Source organism: Sorex araneus, chromosome 6 (genome assembly GCF_027595985.1).
Source record: "Sorex araneus isolate mSorAra2 chromosome 6, mSorAra2.pri, whole genome shotgun sequence".
Lineage (NCBI taxonomy): Eukaryota > Metazoa > Chordata > Mammalia > Eulipotyphla > Soricidae > Sorex > Sorex araneus.
Genome location: NC_073307.1, coordinates 111,093,624 through 111,108,110, shown reverse-complemented (window position 1 = coordinate 111,108,110; position 14,487 = coordinate 111,093,624). Strand labels below are relative to the sequence as shown.

General features: G+C 46.0%; 1 protein-coding gene across 9 annotated transcripts in view; it reads right to left on the bottom strand.

Annotated features, from left to right (window-relative positions):
* ZNF143 (zinc finger protein 143) overlaps positions 1–11,186 on the bottom strand; it is a 72,838-nt gene extending 61,652 nt beyond the window's left edge. For 7 of the 9 annotated variants that reach the window (XM_055143900.1, XM_055143898.1, XM_055143897.1 and 4 more), the window contains exon 1: positions 11,076–11,186. The gene's annotated coding sequence lies outside the window, so the exon portion shown is untranslated. The remainder of the gene's footprint in view (positions 1–11,075) is intronic. The other 2 variants (XM_055143899.1, XM_055143902.1) reach the window with 2 other exon arrangements.
* Positions 11,187–14,487: the final 3,301 nt, after the last annotated feature.

Below are 14,487 nucleotides of genomic sequence, written 5' to 3'. Positions count from 1 at the left end.
AGACAAAGGACCCATGTGACCTGGAAAACCACTGAGATGCAGAATTCCAGGTCCAAAGCAAGGCTGAATTCCAGGGGAGGGGATGGTCTACTGCTGGAACATCGGCGGAGATGTGTACTATGTACTTTCCACTCTGAGGAAAGTCCGCGGTCTCTCTTGAGCACGTATCTCTCTCCCCCTCTCTCTCTTTATTCACCAAAATTGTTTTACTTCACTATTAGTTGTCATCTGAACTTCTTTGCCCATGAGGAAAGGAAATGGATCTGGAAGTGCCTGGGTAGGATTTAGGACTTTCTTTTCCTAAAGAAAAGACAAAAGACAAAAGGCAGAGGACAATCCTTTGCCCCAGTCTGAGCTCCACACGTCCCTGAGAAATCAGGTTGCAGGGATCATTTCCCACACTAGGCAGAACAAATGGAATTCAGGTGTAGTTGGAAAAACACCCCTGGGCTGGTGAGAAATAAGTCTACCATGCAGGTTCTCATGGCTCACTTACATCAGTCCTAGATTTCTGCAGGCACTTTCCCAAGTGACTGAAGTGAGTTGAGAGAAGCTGTAAGCTACTTTCTTGAGGCTACCACCTTCTCCCCACTTTCATATAAGACACAACTGGGGTGAGGAGAGGGTCGGGAGAGGACAATCTTGGTGGGAGTCACACATCTCCCACAGACAACATTACTGGCTTCTTGGCCTTTGGTGTATATTCTTTAGAAAATTATCTATTTAGATTCCCTGCCTATTTAAAAGAGCTACTTTATAAATTGTATATATAAATTTATACAACTATATGTACATATAAACTTATAGTTTTATAAATTATAAGAGTTAATGAATATCCTGCATATGAATTCCTTACCAGATACAAGATCTGCACATGTTTTCTTCCATTTGGGGACGGGCGCACACCTGGTATTCAGGACTTGCTCCCAGCTCTGCACTCAGGAATCATTCCTGAGTCCTGTTTTGCATTTTCTACCATTCTTTAAGTCTAGATAAACAATCCTATTAAAAATTCATATCACTGAGGGGACACAAGCCTGAGAACTTTGTAACTTTCCACATGATGATTCAATAAAAAAAAATTCAAATCACTGGGGCTGGAGCAATAGCACAGCGGGTAGGGCATTTGCCTTGCACGCAGCCGACCCGGGTTCGATTCCCAGCATCCCATATGGTCCCCTGAGCACTGCCAGGGATAATTCCTGAGTGCAGAGCCAGGAGTAACCCCTGTGCATCGCCAGGTGTGATCCAAAAAGAAAAAAAAAATCGTATCACTGTGCTGGAGTGATAGCACAGTGGTAGGGTGTTTGCCTTGCTTGCAGCCAATCCGGGTTCGATTCCCAGCATCCCCTATGGTCCCCTGAGCACCGCCAGGAGTAATTCCTGAGTGCAGAACCAGGAGTAACACCTGTGCATCGCCAGGTGTAACCCAAAAAGAAAAAAATTTCATATTTTTAAAAATAGGGGTCAGAGTGGTGGTTCAGTAGGTAGGGTACTTGCCTTGCACATGGCAAACCCACATTCAATCCCTGGCACCCCATATAGTCACCCAAACCCAACCAGAAGTGCTCCCTGAAAGCCAAGAATCGGCACTGAGCACCTCTGAGGATGGCCTAAAACCCAAATATATATGTGTGTCTGTATAATTTTATGTGGTTATAAATTATATATAATATATAACTATAATAATGTAAATTTGAGAGGCTTTTAAATCTCTTTCCACCTTCCCTTCCATTCGCTGTTGGTTACACACAGGGTTGGTGGTGGTTCTTGCCAGGAGTTCCACACCTGGCCGTGGTGTCTGCCAGGCATCACACAGTTGTGGAATTCTTGCAGTCTGGTAGTAGTACTCACTGGAGGTCACATACTTGGCCATGTGCCTGCACATTTTCAGCACCAGTGCTCTCTGGGGGTTGCACACTCGAGTAGTGATGACTGTACACACCTGCCTGAGGTGTATGAGATCAAACTCATAGCTTCATGATTGCAAGACTGGCATTTTGCCACTCTTGCCATTCCCTGACCCCAGCTTTTAAACCATTTTATTAGCAGTTAGAATTTTTTTTTCCAAACTAAATCTGACCCTAAGCCCGAATATAAAAAAGCCCGACTAAACCTCAACTTCATTCTCTATATATTTTGTTGTTTTGTTTTTAAGCCACACTCAGGGTGCTTTGGGGACCATGCAGTGCCAGGACAGGAAATGCAAAGCAAGGGGAAGCAAAGAAAGAGGGAGTCCACTGAACTATCTTGACAAGTCCCAATCCTCATTCCTAACCTTACAATAGGGCAGTTACCAGCTCCATGATCCTTATCCTTTAAAGGCTTTGTCTTCCATCTCCTCACACCTTAACTACTGAAATTGCCTCTGTGTGCCCTCTTTTCTCCAGTCTCTCTTTTGCTTCCAGTTTAGTAATTTTCTCCAATCTCTTTTCTCGGCTCTCTTTTGTTTCTAACTCAATAATTTACCAGTTCCCCATATTTTGCTTTGTTATCACTGAAAATTCCATTATGTGCTGTAACATAAACTACAAACTGAAAACACTAATTCTCAATAGTTTAACACTTCAAACTGTGTTATTTCCCCCACCTGTTTTCTTCTCGAAACAGGTTCCTATAGGAATAGGATGCACTATTCCTATCCAAATAGTGCATATTCGAGTTTCTTAAACTGGGGTAATATAGCTGAATTCTGGTCATAAGAAAATCTTAAAAGTTTTGTTTTAAAGTAATTTTTTAATAGTTTGCCATTAGTAAATGCTTGACTTATATACTCCTGTGCATTTGAGGTCAGGTAAAATTTTCTTGAGTGAAAAAGGGTTGAAAGTAGAAAAAGTTTTAAGAATCCTGTGTGAAAGTAACATTTCAGGGGTCAGAGAGGTTAAGGCACTTGCCTTCCAGGCCAATCATCCCCAGTTCAATCCCCAGCAATGCATATAGTCCCCTGAGCACTGCCAGGAATGATCCCTGACCACGAAACCCAGGAGTAATAAACCCTGAACACCAACAGATGTGACAACAAAAAAAATATGGTTTTGAAAATTTATTTTCTTTTGGTTCTTGGGTCACATCTGGTGATATTCAGAGGTTACTCCTGGCTCTGCTCAGAAATTACTCCCGTTGAGCTCAGTTTTGAAAATTTCTCGTTTTCCAAGATGCTAATCTTCGCAAGTATCACTCCCCCAATTTTATTAAAGCATTGTGCATAACAAAGTCATTCATAATTGGTTTTTGACATACAATATTCCATCACCAAATCTGTCACCAATGTCAACTTCCTTCCACCGATATTGCCAGGTTCCCTCCTCTACCCCCGCCCCAGCCCAGACCATCTTGACAGGCATCTTCTAAGTCTAGTTATTAAAATTTGGGTCTCATGATTTCAATGTTGTTGACTCTGTGGTTTGGATATTGAGCTCTATCGTTCCTCAACGCCACCAATGTACTTAAATTCCCTTGACCTCTGTCCTGGTTGCTTCTCATCTCTTTCCCCCTTCCCGTTCACTCTATTTCTCTCCTTCTCCTCCCTATACTCTGAGACAAGAGACAAATATCACTTTCAATACACTTCTAACAACTTAATTTTCCTACTACAAATATTACGTTCCTTATTAAGCACTGACACTGTCACTGTCACTGTTATCCCGTTGCTCATCGATTTGTTCGAGCGGGCATCGGTAACGTCTCTTAGTGTGAGACTAACTTGTTACTGCTTTTGGCATATCAGATACGCCACGGGGAGCTTGCCAGGCTCTGCCGTGGGGGTGCAATACTCTCAGTAGCTTGCCGGGCTCTCCGAGAGGTGTGGAGGAATCAAACACGGGCTGGCTGCGTGAAAGGCGAACGTCTTACAGCTAGACACATATAATTTAACCATTAAAAAATAAATTTTTCGGGGCTGGAGCGATAGCACAGCGGGTAGGGCTTTTGCCTTGCACGCAGCCGACCTGGGTTTGATTCCCAGCATCCCATATGGTCCCCTGTGCACCGCCAGGGGTAATTCCTGAGTGCAGAGCCAGGAATAACCCCTGTGCATTGCCGGGTGAGACCCAAAAGGCAAAAAAATAAATAAATTAAAATTAAAATTAAAAAAATAAATTTTTCAGGAGGCCAGAGCAATACTCCAATGGGCAGGATAGGCTTGCCCTATGCCCCTCTGTCCCAGGTTGGAAGGCCAGTACCCCATATGGTGATCTGAATTCAGCAATAGGTATGACTGCTGGTTGTGGCTCACAAAGCAAAACAACAAGAAAAAATAGTGGTGTTTTTTTTTTGGGGGGGGAGAGGGAGCATTGGTGTTAGGCTTGTTTGGGTACAGAAGATGATTCAAAGGGATGGAGCCTGAATTTTATCCTTGGTATATGGTCCACGAGCACCTGCTGGACATGACACTGAGAATTAAGCTGGAAATGGTCCCTGAGCATGGCTGAATATAGCTCATAAAGGAAAATAAAACAAACAAGAGTAAAGAGAGCACAGGGATGAAGGTGCTTGCTCTGCATGCAGTGGAGCCAGTTAAATCCTGGCACAGACATAGGCTGAGAACTGCTACAAGTAAGCAGTTCTGGGTGTGGCCCCAAACACCCCCTACCCACTCCTGAAAAGAAAAAATGAACATAAAGAAACAAAGGCCTCTCTCCCATGGAGCTTTGGAAGGAACTTTTCTTTGCCAGGCCTATAGACATTCATTGTCAGGGCTGCCATGAGCTAGGAAGCCTTGTTTGCCTGCGTCTGACAGGAAAAACAAAACTTAAAAACAAAAACAAAAAAAACTAACAACATTCTAATTAATCTATAGTCTTATCCCCCTTTCAGTGTGGCAACTGAACCTATGGCCTCACATATATAAAGCATAAGTGCTGGTACTGAACCACATAATAAGCCATAACAACAGCTTTTAACTTTGGGGCCGAGGGGACAAAAGTAGAATTGCGTTAGCCCCCCAGAATTAAACAGTTTTATCAAAATATGGAATAAGCTCTAGCACATCCAGGTATGGCCTGAAAAACAAACAAACAAAAAATGTTTTGTGCTACATCTGGCAATGCTCAGGGACTACTTCCAGCTTCAGTGCTATGGAACAAACCCAGGCCTCCCTCATGCAGAGTACGCATTCAGCCTCTGGGCTCTCTAGGGTCCTGCCATTATTGATTGATTGATTGATTGATTGATTGATTGGGTGGAGGGGTGCAGGACACACTTGTGGGCCACACCCTGCAGTCCTGGATGGGGGAGCAGGGAATGATGATGGGGAGACACTGGAGCTAGGGAGAAAGCCTGGTCTCCGGATGCGCTTAGCCCGCTGAGTGACATATTCCTTGCATTTTGACACTCAGGAATATGTTTAATGAATGAGTTTAAGACAATTAACATTTTAGAATACAAATGCTATAACTATATCTAAACACCCGTGGTACTCAGGTGTTTATAGATAGATATATCCAGTTCCCAAAACACAACACTGCTTCTGTACATAATATTCAGCCTTATCTCCTCCCCTTACTCTCGCAAAGAACTCTCATTTTCAATGCCCTCATCAGAATCTTTTTGTTGCTTTTGGGTCACACCTAGCTGTGATCAGGGCTTATTCCTGGCTCTGCACTCAGGGACACTTCTGGCAGGGCTCGGGAGGCCATATGGGGTGCTGGGAATAAAATCCAGTTCGACCATGTGCCAGGCAAGTGCCCTACCTGCTGGACTAAATCTCTGGTCCAAAGAATTTCCAAGTGAATTCTTTAAGTTCCGAAATGGCAGAGCCCTCCTCTATTCTGGCCTATGCTAAGTATTTGCTGAACAAATACTCTGAGTTCAAAGCATCCCACATGGTCCAGATGGTAAAGCTAGGAATAACCCATGAACACTGCTGATTGTGGCCCACAAACAAACAAACAAACAAACAACAAAGTTAAAGGGGGCTGAAGAGACAATACAATGGGGAAGGTGCTTGCATTGCACACAGCCAGCCTTAGTTCGCTCCTCAGCACCCCATATGGTTCCCCAAAACTTTAGGAGTGATCCCTAAGTGCAGAGAAAGGAGTAAACTCTGAGCATCACCAGGTGCCAAAAACCAAACCAAAACAACAACAACAACAAAAAATAAGAGGTGAGTTCCTGGTAGTTTACTGAACTTAGTTGAGGCATTTGACCCAATCATCTGTTCAAGTTTCTTATAATAGTTGGCCAAGTTACACTAAACTTCAGTGATTCACCTGCAAAACAGGAATTGCTAGTATTTGATTTGTTTGTAGTCAAGATTAAAATTTCACATATGTAAGCCACTCAACAAAATCCTTTCATTCAATGCCTAGTAAAATTAAGAACAGGCTAGTGGTATATTAGGTATGAAACTAGGTTTGGGGGTTGCAATGACAGTACAGTGTGTAGGGCGCTTGCTTTGCACGCAGCCGACCTGAGTTTGTTTCCCTGTACCAAATACAGTCCCTCAACCCCCTCTAGAAGTGATTGCTGAGTACAGAGCCAGAAGGAAGTCCAAAAACAAAAAAACAAAAATGAATAAATCTGCTAAAAAAAAAAAAACACCCAACAAAACAAACTAAGTTAGAACTTAAATGTGTTTTTTGGTTTGGGTCACCGGTGGTATTCAGGGCTGACCACTGGCTCTATGCTTCAGGGTCAGCCATATATGCAAGGCACCTTATCCCTGTACTATGTGTCTGGCACTCAATTTAAATGTCTGTGTCGACACACTAATAGATGACTATTTAAAAGTTCTCACTGCACACCAATTTTTTTTTGAGGGGGGAAGGCTCAAATGTAGAACAATTTTAAAATAGGATTCAATTTATGGGAAAGAGGTAATAAAATCACTTTTCAAAAACCATTTTTTTTCTATGAAGGAACAAGACATTTTGCAGCCTAAACCCATCTTTATTTATTTAGGGTCTTGGGCCACACCCAGTAGTGCTCAGAACTTACTCCTGGTTGTGTGCTCAGAGATTAACCCTGGTGGGCTCGGGGAGCCATAAGGGATACTGGGGATGGAAATGGAGTCAGCCATGTGGAAGGCAAGCACGCTCCCTGCTGAACTACTGTTCTGGTCCCTAAGTGCCCCTTAAAAATGATCAAGAACAGGGAGGAAAGCTCTTCTCTTGCATGCTGACAACTTGGTTCAATTTTTAGCCCCGCACATGCTCTCCCAGCACCTCCAGAAAAGATTCCTGATTCCTAAGCATAGAGCCAGGAGTAGGCCATGAGCACCTCTGGGTATAGCACAAAAATACCTAAATCAGAATCATGGGCCAGGGAAATTGTATGGCAGGGTCTAAGGCATTTAACTCCAGGAACAAATCCTGTTCGATCCCCAGAACCACGTTGTCTCCAGAGTACTACAAGGAGATATCCTTAAGTTCCCAGGAGGTGTGGCCCAAAAACCAACCAAACAAAATATCATCTGACATTACATTACCTGGCACTGATAATACATTAAAGGTTGAAACACTAACTCATAAAGGCTGTCCCTCAAAATGCAAATTAAACAAAGAAATAAGCAATGATAAATCCATTTTTTTTTAAATCACCCTGGGAAGGCTAAGGGGATTGATGGTTCAGGCTGGAGTACAGGCATAAAGGAGCCCCCAGCAATGCTGCGAACAAACCCTCGACCCCAGCACTGGGCTGAAGAAGCAATCCAGGCTGACAGGCCTCCTCCCCCAATTTTGCAACTCAGGGTGGCTCAGTAAAAAGCAACTGCCTTGTAGCCTAAGGCCATGAGCTAAGACCCAGAGTGTCCCCCCCCACAAGCAAGACTGTTTTAGATATGTGGAAACCCCACCCCCACTCCCTATCACAACAGAGCATAAGATATGCACACAAGCGCACTGCAGCTAAAATGTGACTCTGGGGGTTAGGAGGATGTGCTAGCCCAGGTGAGCAACACAACCAAAAGTGTGCAGTTCCCAAAAAGCCGATGATGATAACAGCAGGGAGGGAAAGGTAAAACACTGCAGGGCCAGAGCAACAGGTCTGGGGTTAAGGCACTATAGGACAGGGGTTAAGGCACAATAGGGCAAGGGTTAAAGCACTTGGACGTCACTAGGTACCATTAAATACCTGGCACCAAATATGATCCCCCTAGCACCTCCAGAAGTGACTCCTGAGCAGAGTCAGGGACAGCCCATGAGAACTGACCCCAAACCAAACCAAAACAGCGTGTACTGAAGCAACAGCCAGGAATGGAAAGCTTTAAGTAAATCCTCAAATTAAAATATAAACAAAGACTACATGAAAACCTCAAAAATTAAATAATGGGACTCAGGAGGCTGGGTACCATATGATCCTGAGAACTTCTCCCACTCCTCCACCCTCCAAAAAAATAATGATGAAAGTTTCAGTACTGAAATTTCACCTCACATAATCATAAATCACATATATGCTATAAATAACAACAGTTGAAATGGGGGCACTTTTTTTTTCAGTCCAACTAGGTGATCTTTCCATGAAGAGCATGAAATTAATTTTAATGTCACAGTAATATTCCATAAACAACATTTTGCAAATCATGGACTATGGACATCTTGAATTTCACATATCTGTTGTTTTTATTTTTGGAGTGCCAGGAATCGAACCCATACACACAAGGCACGCACCCTACCACTAAGCTAATTATTGAGATCACAAATCATATTCTAATAAGGAATTTTATACAAAGAACTTTTGTAGTTAATTAAAAGATTGGTGCCAGAGCAACAGTACAGCAGGTAGGGTGCTTGCCTTGCATATGGCCGAACCTAGGTTATATTCCTGGCATCACTTACGGTCTCCAGAGCTTTTCAGGAGTGATCTCTGAGCAGAGTCAGGACTAATCCCTGAACACTTTCGGATGTACTTCCAGAACCAAAGCGCCCTAGCTGCTTGTAACTATCTCTCCAGCCCAAAATAATTAAATTTAAAAATTGTACAAGAATCCTAATAGATGCATCTGCCAGGAAAGTACACAAATGATCAATAAGCAGAGAAAATGTTCAATATCATCAGCCACTAGGAGATGCAAACCAAAATCATAAGTGATATGACATCACACTCACTATGGCAGCAAATATCAAAAAAAGATCGATAATGAAAGCTGGTAAGGCCCAGAGAACTAGAACTCATAAATGAAAGAAGAGATGTAAAATGGAGCTGTCACTGCAGAAAACATTTTCTAAGTTTCTTATAGTTGCCCATATGTTCAGTTACCCTCAGGTACCTGCCCAACAGAAGCAGTAATCTATGACCACATAAAAACCTGATCTAAGCAGTATGTTGAAAACAAAAAGAATGTTCAAAGCAGCACTTATGCATAACAGACAAAAGGTGGAATCAATCCAAATGTCCATCAACAGATGGTTATTATGTCAATATGCTGAAACATACAAAGACACTCAGCTATGTAAAAAAAAATTAAGCAGAGATACATGGTTAACATGCACGTACATAAACCTTGAAAATATTAAGTACAAGATGTTAGTCACAGAAGACCACAAACTGTAATTGCAATGACATGAAATGTTCAGAAAAGGCAAATTCATAGGTTAGTGGCTGGTGTAGTGGTGTATATGGGTAAACGGGTAATAATTACTAAGGCATATTCTTTTTGAAGCAATGAGCATGTTCTAAAACTGAGATGACAGTTACACAACTGTTAAGTATATTAAACCCACCAAATTACACACTTTTAAATACGCCGAAGTTGTGTGAGAGCAATAAAGCTATTTTTTAAAAAGTGAAGAGGGCCGTGGTGCCAGTGGGGGCGCAATGAAAAAACAGCCCTCTTAACAATTTCCAAACCAGTCAAAAGATCAGGGTCAATAGTAGAGAGCAGGGCACTTTCTTGCACAGGGCCAAACTAGGTTCCATCTCTTGCATGGCATCCCATATGGGTCTCCTCTGCACCGCCAGGAGTAATACCTAGGTGCTGTCAGGAGTAAGCTCTGAGCAACTGTGGGTATGGCCCGCAAACAAACAAAAAATTAATACATGCTACTACTTATCACCTAAAAGTACACTTTTAAAAATTACATAGTGCATACTTTTGTAAACGCAACCCCCACCCCCCCATAATACAGACTTATAATAAAAGCAAGACACTCGCATCTTCTAGTAAGATTTCAGAATAATGATCACAACCTGGAATCTACAATTTTTCACTATCCCCCTCCCCCTTTGATTACACAGCTCTATTAGCATTTTCAAAGCAGCAAGGGCTGAAGTTGATTTAAATAATGGCTTTGGCAGTGGTGTATTTTTCCCTTATTTTCCCCCCTTAATTAACTCTGTTAATGCAAGGGGGCGGGGGAATCCGTAAAAAAAAGAAGAAAAAAAAGCAAAGAGGAACTAAAAATTGGTAATCGTCCCAAAAAACTACAAAGCAATTAAAATACCCTTTCATGAATATTTTAACCGGAGGGGGTGGAGGGGAACTGAAAAAAAAAAAAGAAGTACGATAAAATTGAGAATTTTTAATAGTCGATGTTAGGCCTCAACAGTCTTTACAAAAAATATAAAGCGTGGGAATGAACTTGTGCATGATGCAGGTGGGAGGAAATTCTGAGTGCAATCTGGAGGTGGGGTCCCCAGGCGGGCCCGGGGCCAAGCCTGCCGCCGGCGCCCCAGCTGGGGCCTAGCGCGGAGTCCGTGCGCCCAGCAGCCCAGCCCCGGGAGCGGCGCTCGGCGGCGCCTGGGGACTCGCTCCGCGCGGAGGTCAGGCGGAGCAGCGCCGCCAGACTCCCGCGGGCTCCACCCTCCCCTCCTTCAGCCCTCCCCTCGGCGGTCCCCGGAGGGTACAGGCAGGGCACGGCGCTCCCAGGCTGCGGGGGGAGGCGCGGGGGAGGGGGGAAGGGTGGCGTCCTCAGCAGAAAGGCTCCGCCGCCCCGGAGTGGCGGCCGCGGGTTATTAATAAACTCCGCGGGTGCCCAGCGCTGCTGCCGCGGCCGGCCGTAGCATCGGCGAGGCCTGCGGCGAAGGTAGGCACCGTCCGAGTCAGAGTCCGGGCCCAAGTGGGCCCGCGCCGCCGCGCTGAGGGCGGCGGCCGGGCGGAGAATAATGCACACTGGGTAAAAACACATTTATATACGAACCTCCGAGAAAATTTTCCAACAATTCCTTCGTCCGACCACCATGCACCAGGACAGGAAACAGCCGCCCGGCCCCCGGGCCCCGCAACCCGCATAGCTGGAGCGAGGGGCCCGCCCCCAGGCTTCATTGGACTGCCCCTACGTCACTCACGGGACGCTTCCTGCACGTCATTGGCTCCGGGTCAGGCGACGCGGAAAAGACACCGCCTGGTCCCCGCCCCCTCGCTGTGACGTCAGCCGCGCCCGGACCGCCGGCCGGCGCCTGAGTGGCTCGCGCGCCCGGACGACTGCCGGCGCCCGCGTTTGACTGGTGCGCAGGAAGCCTCGTTCCAGATTGACACCGCCGCGCAGGCCTGTGCGTTATGCCGATTCTGGGGCCCCAGCGGGAGGCGCCATTTTGTAGCGAGGGAGGGAGGCCGGTCCTTGTGACTAGCCGGGAGGGAGACGGGGTGACGGGCGCCATTTTCCCCACAGGGGCCGGGCTCTCCCGGCGGGCGCGCTGCCGCGCGTTCTCGGGGTCGTCTGGGCTTTGCCGAGCGGGTGCCGAGGGTCGACCTGCGGAGGCCGAATTGCTTGGGAGGCGGAGGATAGGAGCGGAAGCCGGGACGCCGTTCCCGGGGGGCGGCTTTCGGGACCCCGCTGAGGCCTTGGGGCGAGGGCTCTGCTTTTCCCGCGCGCGGTTTGAGGCGGACCTGGGGCCCGTGCGACGGGGCGGGGGGGGGGAGCCCCCCCGGGGGGCCCGCGGACGCGGCGGGGCGGTGGTCTCGGACTCGGCCCGGAGGACCTGCTGCGGAGGCGCTTGCCCGTTGGCGGTGTTTAGGTTCAAGTTGGGAAGTATGTAACTGTCAGCCGTCCCGTTGCGCTTTTCCCTTCTGTGTATGTCGCGAGTGGAAGGGGAGAAAAGGCAAAGACATCGAGCTGTTCCCTAGACTTAAGATCATGGGTAGAAATGAGTGACGAAGTTTAGGTAACGTTTCCTACAGTTGGCAACCCGTACCTTTTGTGAACTAGTGGGAATTACGCGTCTTTTCAGCACTGTGAGAGTTGCAGGGGACTTAGGTGAATTGGGGAGGAGGCAGCATCCTCAAGAAAGGGGGCTGTTGCTCCCCTGGGTTATTTCTGTCCCCAAAGTGGGTCCAGTCCTAATGCCTTTCTTGGGCTCCTTGAAGCAAGGGACAGAGTGACTACTTCTTGGTTTTATTACAGAGACCTCATACCTCATTGCCAGTCCCCCACGCCCCCGAAATCCACTTGATTACTTAGTAAAGATTTTGGGAATGTTCAGTAAATGAACGAAGTAAGTTCCCCTTGGCAACCAAGTCAGTAAAGATGAGATCCAGTGTGTGTTGTCATACAAGATAGAAAAAATCGGTTTTTTTTTTTCCCCATCGGTACATTTGTCCCATTTCCCTATCCTCCTTCAGGAAGTTGGTTGGAGTGCAGTCCAGGAAATCCGATCCTCTCACTGCACTGTGTTTGCATTTCAGGTGATTATAGAATAGCCTAGGGGTTACTTTCAAAAGATTATCTGGCTTCTGAATAGATTGGAATTTTTTTTTATTTTGTTTTTTTTTGCTTTTTTTTTGGGTCACACTTGGCGATGCACAGGGGTTACTCCTGGCTCTGCACTCAGGAATTACCCCTGGCGGTGCTCAGGAGACCATATGGGATGCTGGGATTCGAACCCGGGTCGGCTGCGTGCAAGGCAAATGCCCTACCCGCTGTGCTACCACTCCAGCCCCAGATTGGAATGTTTTGAGGTTGTTTTTCTTTATTTTGGGTTTTATTTTTGGGGGGGCACTTCCATCCTTGCTCATACTGCTAGTAGTTCTGCACTCAGGAATTACTGCTGGTGGTGCTCAGGGGACCGTATAGGATTCTGGGGATGGAGCCCAGGACTTCTGCATGCATAGCCAGGGTCTTAACCTATTGTACTATCTCTCCAGACACTAATTGAATGTTCTGGTTTACAGTTCAGCCCTTTGAAAGTTAATGATCGCCTTTTTGGGTAAGAATGTGGGGTCCACTCTAATTTAGATTTAGTTGCATAATTGGTACCTAAAGGTCTGGTACAGGAATTAGGTAGGAATTTGGGTCCACCCTAACTTAGATTTAGCCGCATACTTGGTACCTAAAGGTTGAAGGGAAATGAAACTTTGATTTTCCACTATTCATTAGTTTTTATTTTTTTGTTTAGGGGCCACACCTAGCTGTGCTCAAGGATCATTCCTGACTGGGCCCTGGAGGGGTGTAGTATACAGTCAGCCAGGATTCTAACCCATGTCTAGACTAGCACCCCTGCGTGTGACCACAAAACAAAATATACTATTTTAGGTGCTGGGGAAGTAGTACACTGGGTAGGGTGCTTGCCTTGCACATGGTCAACCAGTTTGATCCCCAGCATCCTATACGGTCCCCGGAGCACTGTTAGGACTAAATTCTTTTTTTTTTTTTTTTTTGCTTTTTGGGTCACGCCTGGCAATGCACAGGGGTTACTCCTGGCTCTGCACTCAGGAATTACCCCTGGCGGTGCTCAGGGGACCATATGGGATGCTGGGAATCGAGCCTGGGTCGGCTGCGTGCAAGGCAAATGCCCTACCCGCTGTGCTATCGCTCCAGCCCCGGGACTAAATTCTGGAGTGCAGAGCCAGGAAGTTACCTCTTTAGCATTGTGGGGTAGGGGCGGGGCATGGTTTTTAATATTTTTGTTGAATATCTGCGAGATGGACCGTTATAAAAGTTTATGATTGGGTTTCAGTCACAATGATCCAACACCCATCCCTCTGCCAACTGCCCACCTCCTTCCACCAGTGACTCCTGTCTCCCTCCCAGCATCCCCCAACACAACACCCCTTTCCCCCACACACACCCACAGCCAGTCTCCCTCTCCTTTTGTGCATTAGTCTGCAATACAGGTACAAAGAGGTAATCGTGTTTGGTCAGGGTGTTCAGTACTTTTTTTTTTTTCTGCGTTTAGTATTTTTTATGGGGAAGGCTGGAGTAGCTTTTTAACTAGTTGCAGCTTGGGGTGTGGACATGAATGCTGAAGCTTCAGGAAGTACAGGGAGGTAGGGGAAGATAGACTATCCCAACCCCAAAAGCCTGAAGATTTCAGTCACAAAATCTGTATGACTGAATTTTTAGAAGATTCCATCTTGGTGAGGTCTGTCCTGATATAGTGGAGTCCGGCTGGTGGCATGGCAGCAATTTTGGATTGGCAAGCAGCTGCCAGGGGCTCTGCTTGGGTATGCACCAGGCTGACCTGCCTCCCTCCCATTTACCCTCTGTTCAGCCTTGTGTGGGTCTGACATTAACTGCGACTTTTGATCTCTTTTAAGATTTATTTATGGGTCTGAATCAAAGCCAGGAGAGTCGGTTTCATGGTGATGCTGGAGTTGGTTTGTGAGGATAACTG